At 45.4% G+C, this 14,661-nt stretch overlaps 1 protein-coding gene across 2 annotated transcripts in view; it reads left to right on the forward strand.

Annotated features, from left to right (window-relative positions):
* Nucleotides 1–14,661, forward strand: part of LOC141110634 (pregnancy-specific beta-1-glycoprotein 3-like) — a 100,849-nt gene that overhangs the window by 54,695 nt on the left and 31,493 nt on the right. The window lies entirely within an intron of this gene.

The following is a 14,661-nucleotide window of genomic DNA, read 5'->3' on the forward strand; positions in this document are numbered from 1 at the left end:
ACTTTAATATCTGAGAATTTGAAGATTACTGAGGACTAGGGATGAGCCGAACACCTCCCGGTTCGGTTCGCACCAGAACCTGCGAACGGACCGAAAATTCGCACGAACGTTAGAACCCCATTGACGTCTATGGGACTCGAACGTTCGAAATCAAAAGTGCTCATTTTAAAGGCTAATTTGCATGGTATTGTCCTAAAAAGGGTTTGGGGACCCGGTCCTACCCCAGGGGACATGTATCAATGCAAAAAAAACTTTTAGAAACGGACGTTTTTTCAGGAGCAGTGATTTTAATGATGCTTAAAGTAAAAAAAAAAGAAGTGAAATATTCCTTTAAATATCATACCTGGGGTGTGTCTATAGTATGCCTGTAAAGTGGCGCGTGTTTAGAACAGTCCCTGCACAAAATGTCATTTTTAAAGGAAAAAATCTCATTTAAAACTGCTTGCGGGTTTAATGTAATGTCGGGTCCTGGCAATATGGATGAAAATCAGTGAGACAAATGGGTACCCCCCAGTCCATTACCAGGCCCTTTGGGTCTTGTATGGATATTAAGGGGAACCCCGCACCCAAATTAAAATAAGGAAAGGTGTGGGGCCACCAGGCCCTATATACTCTGAATAGCAGTATACAGGCGGTGCAAACAAGACAGGGACTGTAGGTTTGTTAAGTAGAATCTCTTTGTAATTTTTAACGGGTACATTTTTAACGTGTTTAGCTCCAGCCAAAAAATCTTTTTTAAGCTTTTTGAAAAACATAGGGAAGGGTTATCACCCCTGTGACATTTGTTTTGCTGTCTTTCCTCCTCTTCAGAAGATTTCACCTCACTTTTTGTCCCAATAACAAATGTTTTTTGAAAATTTGGGGTTTTTTGTGGAACAAGGATTGGAAAGCATCAGTGGAAAGGAGAAATGTTTTTCCCATATTAACTCTTACAGGAGAGAATTTCCCTTCCTAGGGGTAGATTTCATCTCACTTCCTGCTGTCTCCTTCCGTTTGCAAGTAGGAGTCGTTTGTAAGTTAGATGTTTGAATGTAGGGGCCTGCCCTATATACTCAGCAGAAATTTGGGCCTTAGGTGTTGTTGTGGCCACAACACTGTAAGCCCTCACAGGGCCCTGCTGTGAAATATTAGATCAAGAATTGTAATTACATGCCCCTGTTGAACAAGGGCAGAAAAATTGGGCCTTTGGTGGTGGAGGTGGTGCTGGTGCCACAACACTGTAAGTCCTCACTCGCTCTTGGTGGGTGCAGAAATGGGCCCTGCTGTGAAATATTAGATCAAGAATTGTAATTACATGCCCCTGTTAAACAGGGGCTGAAAAATTGGGCCTTAGGCACTGGTGGTGGCGCCCAGAACCAAAAATGTTCTTACAAGCTATCAGCGTGATGATTGAGGAGGAAGAGGATAATTACTCAGGGATAGTCACTCAGCATCAGCATAGGCAGTCTTTGAAGGGATCTGAGATTTCAAAAAAAATTATTCGGTTACATCAGCATCAGGTGCTTGGTAGCTGGTGGTGATCCAAGACTGATTCATTTTTATGAAGGTCAGTCGATCGACCGAGTCGGTGGACAGATGCACCCTGTGATCAGTTACAAAGCCTCCAGCAGCACTGAATGTGCGTTCCGAAAGAACGCTGGATGCAGGACAGGCCAGTAGCTCAATTGCATACTGTGCAAGCTCTGGCCAGTGATCCATCCTCAAGACCCAGTAACCCAGAGGATTTTCGGTGGGAAAGGTGTCCAAGTCAGATCTTGCCCCTAGGTATTCCTGCACCATGTAAAACAGACGCTGTCGATGGTTGCTGGAACCGATCATACCTTGGGACCAAAAAATTGTCTGAACGCATCGGTCAGACGGCCACCTTCTCCACCGCTCCTTCTTTGACTGACCGAAGCCTCAGCAACACGTTGTCCAGAAACAGGAGTTTGTAACCTCCCAGTCTCTGGGAACGCGTTGCACAGACCTTTCTGCAAGGCCTCCCGAAGATGTTTCATCCTCTGCTCCCTCTGCGATGGCAAGATAAGGTCCGCAACCTTACCCTTGTAACGTGGATCAAGGAGGGTTGCCAGCCAGTATTGGTCCTTCTCCTTGATACCACGAATACGAGGATCCTTACGCAGGCTTTGCAGGATCAGGGAGGCCATGCAGCGTAGGTTTGCTGAGGCATTCGGTCCGGAGTCCTCTGGGTCACTAAGAACGACATGGTCCGCAGCCACCTCCTCCCAGCCGCGTACAAGTCCATGTGTTTCTTGGGACTGATCCCTTAAAGACTGCTGCTGATGCTAAGTGCCAGGCTCCACCTCCATACTGACACAATCTTCCTCCTCGTCCTTTTCCTGTGTGATCGGCGGGCACGCAGGAACACTGTCTGGATAAAGGGGGCCTTGAGAGCTAAGGAAGTCCTCCTCTTCCTGCCTCTGTTCTGCCTCAAGTGCCCTGTCCATTATTCCACGCAGCGTGTGCTCCAACAGGTGGACAAGGGGGACAGTGTCACTGCTGCATGCACTGTCACCATCCTCGTGGCCTCCTCAAATGGTGACAGGACAGTGCATGCATCCCTGATCATGGCCCACTGGCATGGGGAAAAAAACAAGCTCCCCTGACCCTGTCCTGGTGCCATAGTCGCACAGGTACTCATTGATGGCCTTCTGCTCGTGTGCAGCCGCTGCAGCATGGCCAACGTTGAGTTCCACCTGGTGGGCATGTCACAGATTAGGCGGTTCTTGGGCAGGTTAAATTCCTTTTGGAGGTCCGTCAGCCGAGCACTGGCATTATGTGACCGGCGGAAATGCACACAGACTTTCCTGGCCTGCCTCAGGACATCCTGTAAGCCCGGGTACCTGCCCAAGAACCGCTGCACCACCAAGTTAAGGACGTGAGCCAAACAGGGCACATGGGTCATTTGTCCCTGTCGGAGGGCAGAGAGGAGGTTGGTGCCATTGTCGCAAACCACCATTCCTGCCTTAAGTTGGCGTGGTGTCAACCACCTCTGAACCTGCCCCTGCAGAGCTGACAAAACCTCTGCCCCAGTGTGGCTCCTGTCCCCCAAGCACACCAGCTCAAGCACCGCATGGCATCTTTTGGCCTGCGTACTTGCGTAGCCCCTTGAACGGCTACGGAGCACCGCTGGTTCCGAGGACAAAGCACAGGAAGAGGCCATGGAGGAAGAAGAAGAGGAGGGGGTGGAGGAGAGAGGTGTGTCACAATCATTAGCATTTTGGAGGCGTGGTGGCGGAACAACCTCCAACACTACTGCACCTTGTCCTGCATCCTTCCCAGTTGCCAGCAGAGTCACCCAATGCGCCGTGAAACTTAGGTAACGTCCCTGTCCATGCCTGCTGGACCATGAGTCAGCGGTAATATGCACCTTACCGCTGACCGCCCTGTCCAGCGAGGCATGGACATTGCCTTCCACATGCCGGTAGAGAGCCGGAATCGCCTTCCGTGAGAAAAAGTGGCGTTTGTGTACCTGCCACTGAGGAACCGCACATTCCACAAACTCACGGAAGGGGGCAGAGTCTACTAACTGAAAAGGCAGCAAGTTGAAGTGCTAGCAATTTTGCCAAGCTAGCATTCAACCGCTGGGCATGTGGATGGTTGGGAGCAAATCTCTTTTGGCGGTGCAGCAGCTGGGGCAGGGAAATTTGCCTGGTACAATCTGACGTCGGTGTACCAGAAGCAGATTGCCCACAAGTACTTGGCTGTGACACACCTAATTCTACACCTTCATTCCTCTCAGTGCAGGTCTCAGAGAGGACTGAAGGTATAGTGGGGTTGGAGATCTCAGCTGATGAGGAGCAAGGAGAGGTCCTCTTTGTTCTTTGGTGTGGGTCTTTTAGATATGCTTGCCAACGAACTGCATGGCAGGTCAACATATGTCTGGTCAAGCATGTGGTACCCAAGCGGGAGATGTTTTGGCCACGCGAGATACGCTTGAGACATATGTTGCAAATAGCAGCAGTGCGATCTGATGCACTCGTCTCAAAAAAGGCCCACACCAAAGAACTTTTTGAATAACGCGCAGAGACTGCAGCGCCCTGCACATGTGGAGCTTTGGGGTGTGATGCAGTCAAGGTGCTTAGGCCCTTAGGCTGGCCCCTGGAGGGCATCCTGCCTCATTGGTGATGTGCTGCCTCCTCCTCCTCCTCCTCCTCTCTCCTATCAGGCACCCACGTTGAGTCAGTGACCTCATCATCCCCTCCCTCCTCATCACTGGAGCAAACCTGGCAGTATGCTGCAGCAGGGGGAGCATGACTGCCAGATTGCTGTCCTTCTTGGGCACCCCCTCTGTCCGTGCTCACGTTACTGCCTTCATCAAGCTCAGTATCATCATCAGAGCCTTCCAAACGCTGGGCATCCTCCTGGAGCATGTACCCAACACTGTGGTCAAACAGTTCGAGGGACTCCTCAGGAGGACATGGTGGGGCTAGGGAAGGAGTCACTGATGACATTGAGCCAAGGGAAGAGGCCGCTGCTTTGCCAGACAAAGTACCCTGGGCATGGGTGAGAGAGGATGAGGAGGATGAGGACGGCTTGGTCATCCACTCGACCAAGTCTTCCGCATGTTGCGGCTCAACACGGCCAGCTGCCGAAAAAAAGGCCAAGCGTGTCCCACGGCCATGTGCTGATGAGGATGCACCGTCTCCACGACCAGCACTAGACACAGAGCCTGCTTGCCCTCTCTTATTGGCCTTCCAGACATACTAATGGCCTGTAGCTGCACTAAGTTGGTATATATATATATATATATATGTACTGATACTGCATCTAGCAAAATCAACTGCCTGCCTGTAGTATGAGAACACCACCAACCTTCTACAGGTAGCTTTAGCTGAACACTGTGCAGAGCTCGCAAAAAACTAACTTGTAGCTTTTTTAGCTGCCTGCGGTAGTGATAGGATCAGGAAAACACCACCAACCTTCTACAGGTAGCTTTAGCTGAACACTGTGCAGAGCTTGCAAAAAAATAACTTGTAGGTTTAGCTGGACACTGTGAGGAGGATGCACCACACTAACTTGTAGGTTTAGCTGAACACTGTGAGGTGGACACACTGCACTAACTTGTAGTTTTAGCTGAACACTGTGAGCAGGACGCACCGCACTAACTTGTAGGTTTAGCTGAACACTGTGAGCAGGACGCACCCCACTAACTGTAAATAGTCTAGCTGCCTAACTGTGGTACTAATAGGATCAAAAGAACACCAGCAATTTTCTTCAGGTAGCTGTAAATACTGTAACAAGACAAGCCTGCCTGTCAGTAAGAAGATAACAGGAACGGATCTAGCTAAACTGAATACAGTATATATATGCATGCAAAACCTGGGATGCATATATATATATATACACAATACACTGTAAGTGCAGCTAACTGACTGACTGTTCTGCCTAATCTATCTAACTCAAATCAAATGACACTGTCTGTCTCTCTCTCTATTTATGAACGCCGGAACACACACTACACAGGGCCGCTGTGTAGGCGGCCTTATATAGTGTGGGGCGTGTACTAAATCCCCTGAGCCATAATTGGCCAAAGCCTCCTTGGCTTTGGCCAATTATGGCTCTCTGTTCAGACGGCGCTGTGATTGGCCAAGCATGCGGGTCATAGTGCATGCTTGGCCAATCATCAGCCAGCAATGCACTGCGATGCCGCAGTGAATTATGGGCCGTGAGGCGCCACACGAATTTGGCGTGAACGGCCCATATCGTTCGCAATTCGGCGAACGGGCAAACAGACGATGTTCGAGTCGAACATGGGTTCGACTCGAACACGAAGCTCATCCCTACTGAGGACATTGTTTCTTCTTTTTTTGGACACATTTTATTCAATGGAAGGATTTTTTTCACTGTGAACTTGCTCGATTTACTAATTTTCGTTGCACCATATTTTATATTCAATTCTCTTTTTTAGTATTAATGATATTGTAATGGTACTTTTTTATAATTAAGGCTATTGTTGCACAGCGCTGCATTCTCTTTGCTATTTTTAAAACTCATTTTAGCCATCTAAAATCGAATGGGTTTACTTAACCTTCCTGACAGTATTCCCGAGTGTGGCTCGGGGTTAAATTTCAGCACCATTAACGGTAACCCTGAGCCACACTCGGGATCGTATTGCAGGATCCCGGTGCGGTATACTTAGCTTGTCCCCGGGATCCTGCGATGTCCCCCCACGCTGTCTGCGGGCTCTGTCCTCCTCCTGAACCTCTCTGTGCCAGGCTCCGTTCCCTGAGAGCATCGCGACGCACTGGGGCGGAGTCTGGCGGCAAATTCAAAAGAATGTAAAAATTATAACACATACAGTACTGTAATCTTACAGATTACAGTACTGTATGAAATCATTTCACATCCCTTTTGTCCCTAATGCTTTGTCCAATGCCCTGCATGCAGTTTTATAGTATATATACTGTTCTTTCTGCCTGGAAACTTGAGATTGTCCATAGCAACCAAAAAGTGTCCCTTTACATCAAAAGTGGCTTTAGACCAGCTAGAAAACAGCAATAGTAAATTAGAACACTTGCAGAATTGAGCGATAGTGAATCGTGAGGAAATGTATTTTATTATCATTATATTATTATTTTTTAAAATTATTTATATTTATTTATTATATTATAATTTATGATTTTGTGTTTCAAACTTCATAATACCCGGGATATCTACTAGACTCTTGGTGGACAGATTTAAGTGTGTTATTGTTAAGAATTACAGACCTACAATATAAAACGCCAAATTTCCATGCAAAATAATTGTACCGCTTTCAGCACCTAAAATCCGAAATAATCATACCGCCAGGGAGGTTAAGGAGTATATAATGAGTTTAGAAATTGTAGAGAAATGCTTAAATAATGCATTACAAATTGAGTGAAAAATATAATATTTTATTATTTATGGTATTAAGGTTTGAACATGCACTACAGACACAGATTTAGTTGTTATATAGCATCTTTAAAGGAAACCAAGTTTTGTTACAAGAACATTGCTTTTTTGACAGATTAGAACGTTAAAATAAAAAATATATAAAATGTCTTTGCGTGATGATGCCACCATGCAGTGCACATTTACATGAACTTAAACAGTCCACAAACTAAAAAGGACACAACAAAACATTTCGGCAGCTACAAGAACACTGCACAGGCACTGTCACTGGCAGTCTGGCACAGCATAATAAACCACTAATGCTTATTTCTACTACAATAAGAATTAGTTTTCTGTCAGTTTATTATTTCAACAGTTCAAAAAGTGCCTTCAGTATATGGATTTTAACAGTCACAACTTTTTATTAACTCCTTTCGCTCTCTCTCTCTCTCAGCATTCACAATATCAATAGAGGTACAGTATATGTAACACTAAAAAGACTCCTAGGGGCAGGACCCTGACATAAGGCTGCCCTTTTTTACAGTTACTGATTTATTTTTAATTGGGTGATATTTACCTCTATTGTCAAATTTGTCAATGCTAAGAGAGAGAGAGAGGAGTTGATAAAAAGTGGTGGTTGTTATAGTTTCACATACTAGTGGCATTTGTAGCATCTGTGGATTTTTCCTATGAATTTAGTTGACAATTAAAACCGTTGTTGGAGCACGGATTCCTCCTATCGCAATAAGCATAACTCGCAAGTATTAGGTATGTTTCTTATGTTAGAAATAGAAATACCTGGGGAATAAAACACTTCTATTTGTTTTGATTCATTTTAAGGAAAGCACTTAACGCCAACATGACCCTTGCTGCCTTCCGTCGGCCTCTAGAGAGGTCACCTGTGACACTGAATGCCCTCTTTGCAAAGGCTTGAGAAGCTGGCATAGCCAGCAGGTCTAATGCTAAAGTTTTTAGCTGGTGATAAAAAGTGTCACTTTGGTAGTGGTAACAGACATGATGAGGAATTGTCTGAAGATGATTTGGAACAGGAGAATATTGAAAAATCCCAGGCAGAAGCATCATCCACATCTAAGCTGGCAGACTTTTGGTTTCTTTCTAAATGCCACAGAAGACCCAGGCAGAGGATCTCCCCAAACAGCATAGAGCAGCAGATCAGAAAATATAAGGAAGAACTTTTTCAGTTACCACTACCAAAGTGACACTTTTTATCACATAGTTACATACTATGTAACTATGTGATAAAAAGTGTCACTTTGGTAGTGGAAACTGAAAAAGTTCTTCCTTATATTCTCTGATCTGCTGCTCTATGCTGTTTGGGGAGATCCTCTGCCTGGGTCTTCTGTGGCATTTAGAAAGAAACCAAAAGTCTGCCGGCTTAGATGTGGATGATGCTTCTTCCACTTCCTGGGATTTTTCAATATTCTCCTGTTCCAAATCATCTTCAGACAATTCCTCATCATGTCTGTGGGGCAATGTGAATTTTCTTACGGCATACTCCTCTGCCTTTTTAAGCAGTTCCTGAATATCTTCATCTGTCTCATCAACAATGGTTTCACAGAAAGTAGGGCTGACAAAACAAGCAGCTCCTGCAAGTGGGGAGAACATTTCATCAATTGGATCTAAGCATAAAGCAAAACGCTGATTCACACTCCCTTTCATCGTATGTGCAATTGTAGCAAGGTCTTGGTAGCTAGTGTTCTGTTTGATCTACTCAGCCACCTTGAGGACTTTAAAGAGGGCAGCGACAGCCAGAGACATGGACATGATGTCACTCTGGAGGGTTTTAGTATGTTCTGCAAAAGGCAGCAGTAGGTCATGCAATGATGTGAGCTTTTACCATTCACTAGGGAGCAAGCTGTCCGATCCCATGTTTGAGATTCGGCAGACTGACTCTTTCAGTTTGAGGAGTCTTGCAAACATGCTGAAAGTACTTGACCAGTGTGTGGAGCAGTCATTTAAAAAATGTAAGGTCACAATGCTCCAATATCTTATGTGTTGCAATGGAAGACTTGCGGAAGAGGTTCACTATTGATCTTGGTTTATCCAGGATTCTCTTGTTGTTGCCTCCTTCTGCACAACGTGGACCACAAGTTGTAAGGTATGCACCACACATGCTGTCTGGTTCATGTCGATCTGTTGGTACTTAACAATTGGAATACAGTCAAATAAGCATATAGTATAGAAAAGGTTACTGTTCCAATCTATTTTAACACTTAACATCTTATGGGAAAACTTTTACACAAGTTTACAAATAAAGTGGAAAAATAACAAAGATGCACCAGTAGAGTAGAGCAGATAGTGCCCCCATATCAATCATCTCATATTAGGGTTGCCACTTGTCCAGGATGAAAGCACTCGGGCTTTCATACTGGATTGAGAGGAGAGGCTCTTTACAGGCTCTGTGCAGGTGCTATTTTTAGCGCTATAGCACCCGTAAAGCGCCTCCAGTGTGAAAGCAGCCTAACCCTGTAAGGTACAATGAGGATGCTGGAATGCTATCACAGCCTGTCACAACTTTCACAGAAGCTGCAGGGGACCAGTCACAGAGATTAAGGGAATCAGGTAAAGTTGGGTACACACAGTGTAAATTTCTTCCAATTTACTATGTTTATTATGCTTCAGAGAAAGGAACTGGAGAATCCGCCCTCAGCTCACTTTTGACACAGAGAAAGAGACTATCAGGGGTCTGTTTAGTCCCCTGATATTTCACCAAAGCTCCCCCAACAAGACTGTTAAAAAATGTAAAAATAAATAAATAAAAAAAACTACTGACACCATCCTCTGCCCTTCTGACACCGTCCACTGCTCTACTGACTGACACTGTCCGCTTTTAAGGTAGGCTAATTCATATTTTTACAGTGACATTTGTTTTATTAATGTAATCATATTTTATGGGTACAAGAATGTTTTTGTTTTATTTAACAATGTCCCTTTCAGCCCCTCCCAATGCAATTTGGCAAACACTCACTGTTCACCGTGGTGCACCTAGCACGCTGCATTACTACTCTCCTTGAGGCACTCAAAGGTGTCCTAGGTCTTTTACAATCCTATAGTGCAGTGATGGCGAACCTTGGCATCCCAGATGTTTTGGAACTACTTTTTCCATGATGCTCAACTACTCTGCAGAGTGCATGAGCATCATGGGAAATGTAATTCCAAAACATCTGGGGTGCCAAGGTTCACCATCACTGCTATAGTGTATACTCCACAAAAAAAATGGTGCCGCTAAAGTGTTCAGGTTTGGCTTGAAGAAAAGGTGGTAACCCTATCTCATATTCATGTGATAATTGACTAGTGTCAACCATGTCATCATGTAAAAGAACAATAAAAATGCCTCACCGTAGATCATCAATTACGAACTCAATCTCAGAGTCACTTTCCGTCATGGTGGATTCTTCCTCACTAGAGTTGGTGGTTCTTCTGCTGCTGCTACTGCAGTTTGTCTAAATTCTGCCACCATATTACTCCTGTTGTCTGTTATCACTGTAATGCCCCGTACACACGGTCGGACTTTGTTCGGACATTCCGACAACAAAATCCTAGGATTTTTTCCGACGGATGTTGGCTCAAACTTGTCTTGCATACACACGGTCACACAAAGTTGTTGGAAAATCTGATCGTTCTAAACGCGGTGACGTAAAACACGTACGTCGGGACTATAAACGGGGCAGTGGCCAATAGCTTTCATCTCTTTATTTATTCTGAGCATGCGTGGCACTTTGTCCGTCGGAAATTCCGATCGTGTGTACACAAATCCGACAACGGATTTTGTTGTCGGAGAATTTTATAACCTGCTCTCAAACCTTGTGTGTCGGAAAATCCGATGGAAAATGTGTGATGGAGCCTACACACGGTCGGAATTTCCTACAACAAGGTCCTATCACACATTTTCCGTCGGAAAATCCGACCGTGTGTACGGGGCATTAGGATTGGTATTGGTATGTCCCACTCTTGGAAGCATTTGTCAACACGTGATTTAATTGACTGTGCAGTGTGTGGGTGGGCTACTTGTTCAAGGATATATGTGTTCAGATTTATGTTGTTTAACACAAAAGTAGCATGCACTTATAGTAAGAAATTAGTCCTTTTTTTTCCTCCACAAATCAGTGCAAATAGATGCTCTCCTGGGCAGCAGCCAATGTCTTTTTGAATTTTTGTTTTTCATCAGCATACTGTTTGTCAATCAGATTGCTTATTTTAATTCCTATCTACTGTCTCCATCATGCTAACAAAGTCCTCATCTTCAATCATTCTCACTGGTAATCTGATGTGCCCAATCAATCTTGCTATGGCCTCCTCCCTGGCCTGTTGTTCCTAATGCCGCGTACACACGAGCGGACTTTACGGCAGACGTGGTCCGGCGGACAATTTGATCGTGTGTGGGCTCCAGCTGACTTTTTTTTCCCAAAAGTTCGATGGACCTAGAAATGAAACATGTTTCAAACCTTTCCGACGGACTCGAGTCCGGTTGAAAAGTCCGCTCGTCTGTATGCTAGTCCGATGGACAAAAACCGACGCTAGGGCAGCAATTGGCTACTGGCTATGAACTTCCTTGTTTTAGTCCGGTCGTACGTCATCACATACGAATCCGTCGGACTTTGGTTGATCGTGTGTAGGCAAGTCCGTTCATTCGGAAAGTCCGTGGAAAAGTCCGCCGGACTAAGTCTGCCGTAAAATCCGCTCATGTGTATGCGGCATTAGATTCAATTTTGTATTTTGAAGCACCTAAAAGAGCAGGGGAATCTAGGATGGACCTAGGGTCCTAGTAGATGATAGGCTCAGCAATGGCATGCAATGCCAAGCTGCTATGTAGGGGGTTCTTTACTGTAAGAGCGGCAAGGATGTGGAATTCCCTTCCACAGGCGGTGGTCTCAGCGGGGAGCATCGATAGCTTCAAGAAACTATTAGATAAGCACCTGAGTGACCGCAACATACAGAGATATACAATGTAACACTGACACATAATCACACATAGGTTGGACTTGTGTCTTTTTTCAACCTCACCTACTATGTAACTATTTAACTATGTAGCAGTGCAAACAGTTTGCTGTAGTGGTGCACTGGCTTGACTAGGCCTGTCATTGGAGGTTTTCTGTATCTGTGGGGTTGAATTAGGGGGAAAAAATCAAGTTATTCTGATTTTACGTTCTCTCCCCCCACACAGTCAGCTCCAAGTTGTCTCTCTAGAATATATTACATGTATGGCCCTTCCCAGGGTGGGCCCTAGGCCTTTAGGCACCCTGTGCTGTGCGAAAATTATTGAGTGCCCCTCCCAGTGACCACATCCCTCTATATATATATTTTGGTGAGATACTTCAATTAGGGGAAAGCAGCAGTTGATAGATATTATGAAATCGCTCCCATTAAGATTCAGTGACTAAGTGCACAACACAGACAAACAGCTATTACTTCAGAATAACAAAAGTTATGAAATTGGACTGCAAGAAAGTTTGTTAAAAAATCTCTGCAATTTACATAGATAAGACTGTTCCTAACAAAAGTGGAGTTAAGTGTGCTGTACTTACTAAGTTTGTTGTATTTTTACCAGCGAGTATTGCTCCACATGGTTTGCAAAGAGCCTTGTTGTCCTTAAAGAGGAGTTCCGCCTGGGAAAAAAAAATGTAAAAGTCAGCAGCTACAAATACTGTAGCTGCTGACTTTTAAAATATAGACACTTACCTGTCCAGGGAGCCCACAATGTTGGTACCCCAGCCGATTTTTGGATCGGCTGTTGGGTGCTGCCCCCGCCATCTCCACTAAGGGAAAGTGGCTTCACAGTCCGTTCTCTACTGCGCATCACGCTGCACTTTGTAATTGGCCCAGCGGCGGAGGAAGAAGGAGGGGGCAGACTTTTCAAGAGACAGGGCTGTCTTGTGAAAGTGGGGACGTTGACCTGTCAAAAACAGGTGGCATCGGAGAGGGGGGGGAAGCAAATAAGCGGAGGTTCCACTTTTGGGTGGAACTTCGCTTTAACATCAAATGTAAAATACATCTATAGATCTTCTCTTCTCTTTCTACCAAGACTACTAGACACATACGCTGACATTTCCTGTATAATTTGTGCAGCAGTGGGGATGGGCAAACAGGAGTGACTCAGTCTGAATCTGACTCGCCTCAGTGAGGTCTGGACGTGGATGGTGAGGAGGTGGTCTGCAATGCACAGTGCTCTGGACTGTCTGAGGACAGTGAGGATGCCTGTAATGCTGCACAGTGCTCTAGATGGTGGCTGTAATGCTACACAGTACTCTGGATGGTGGCCTGAGGAGGCCTGTAATGCTGCATAGTGCTCTGAATGACGGCTGTAATGCTACAGTACTCTGGACAGTGGTCTGAGAACCCGGTAATGCTGCACAGTGCTCTGGACGGTGGTCTGAGAAGGCCAGTAATGCTGAGCAGTGTTTCGAACGGTGGTCTGAGGAGGCTGTAATACTGTACAGCACTCTGGACGGTGGTCTGAAGAAAGATGTAATGCTGCAGAGTGCTCTGGATGGTGATCTGAGGAGGCCTGTAACGCAGCACAGTGCTCTGGACAGAGGCTGTAATGCTGCACAGTGCTTTGGATGGTGGTCTGAGGCGGCCTATAATGCTGAACAGTGTTCTATGAATGGTGGGATGAGCAGTGCTGCAGTGCTCTGGACAGTGGCTGTAAAGCTACACCCAGTGCTCTGAATAATGGTCTGAGGCGAGGCCTGTAATGCACAGAGCTCTGGGATGGTGGTCTGACTGTGAGAGGCCTGTAATGCTGCACAGTGCTGGATCTGGATGGTAGTCTCAGGTCTGAGTGATGGCCTGTAATGCACAGTGCTCTGGATGCCGGCGGTCAGAGGAGGCCTGTAATGCACACAGTGCTCTGGACAGATGGTGGTCTGAGGGGAGGCCTGCAATTATAATGTACACACTCAGTGCTCTCTGCTCTGGACAATCATCATCATGAGTCAGGAGTGGGACTCTTTCTCTCGGGAGGCCTGTAATGCACAGTGCTGCTCTGGACGGTCGTCTGAGGACTCGGAGGCCTGTAATGCTGGCTGCACAGTCACTTGCTTGCTGGAAACAGAAGCAGGAGGAGTTCTGTGAAAAATGGAAGTTCACAAGGGTAAACATCCCTGCCTCACATTTTAGTTTTGTTTTGTTTTCGTTTGTTAACAAAAACGGAATTGATTTTTGTCAGTGGACGAAAATGTGGTGTAGTTTTCGTTTAGTTTTCCTCACTATAAAAAGGCTGCTGATGAACATTTTACTGAAAATGTTTTCTTTGACAAAATTAACACTGAAATAGTGAACCCCAAAATAGTGAAAAAGCAAACCATAGAACTTACTACAAGTAAAAGAGAGCCTGTGGAAGAGTCTCCTGTGCAGTGAGTATCTGGGGCAAAAGGTAGCACATGATGGAGATTCAGCTGTCCTTTACTCTTTTTTTAATCTTTACTACATCTCAGTGCTGCTGATCCCTTGCAGCCTCTTTGTCACCAGTCCTGAAAAAGGTCATACAGCCACTGCTGATGAGCATTTAGGCAGCAAATTATGTAGGCATGGTCCAACATTGCAACAAAGTGTTATGGAAAGGCCAATCAGAAGCCCATTTGACTAGGTTGTAAAGCAAAAGCACAGCTGGGAAACAGGGTCAGAGCATTATCACCCTATAACAAGAAGTGCCCAAACAAAAACCTTCATGGCAAGATCACCATTAAAGGGACTACATACAGTTAGAAGGTATTTTTCCTTATTACGTGTACTACTATGAACAGGTAGTATGTAACAGTGAAGTAAAAGATCATTTAGTGATTG

Source organism: Aquarana catesbeiana, linkage group LG10 (assembly GCF_042186555.1).
Source record: "Aquarana catesbeiana isolate 2022-GZ linkage group LG10, ASM4218655v1, whole genome shotgun sequence".
Taxonomy (NCBI): Eukaryota; Metazoa; Chordata; class Amphibia; order Anura; family Ranidae; genus Aquarana; species Aquarana catesbeiana.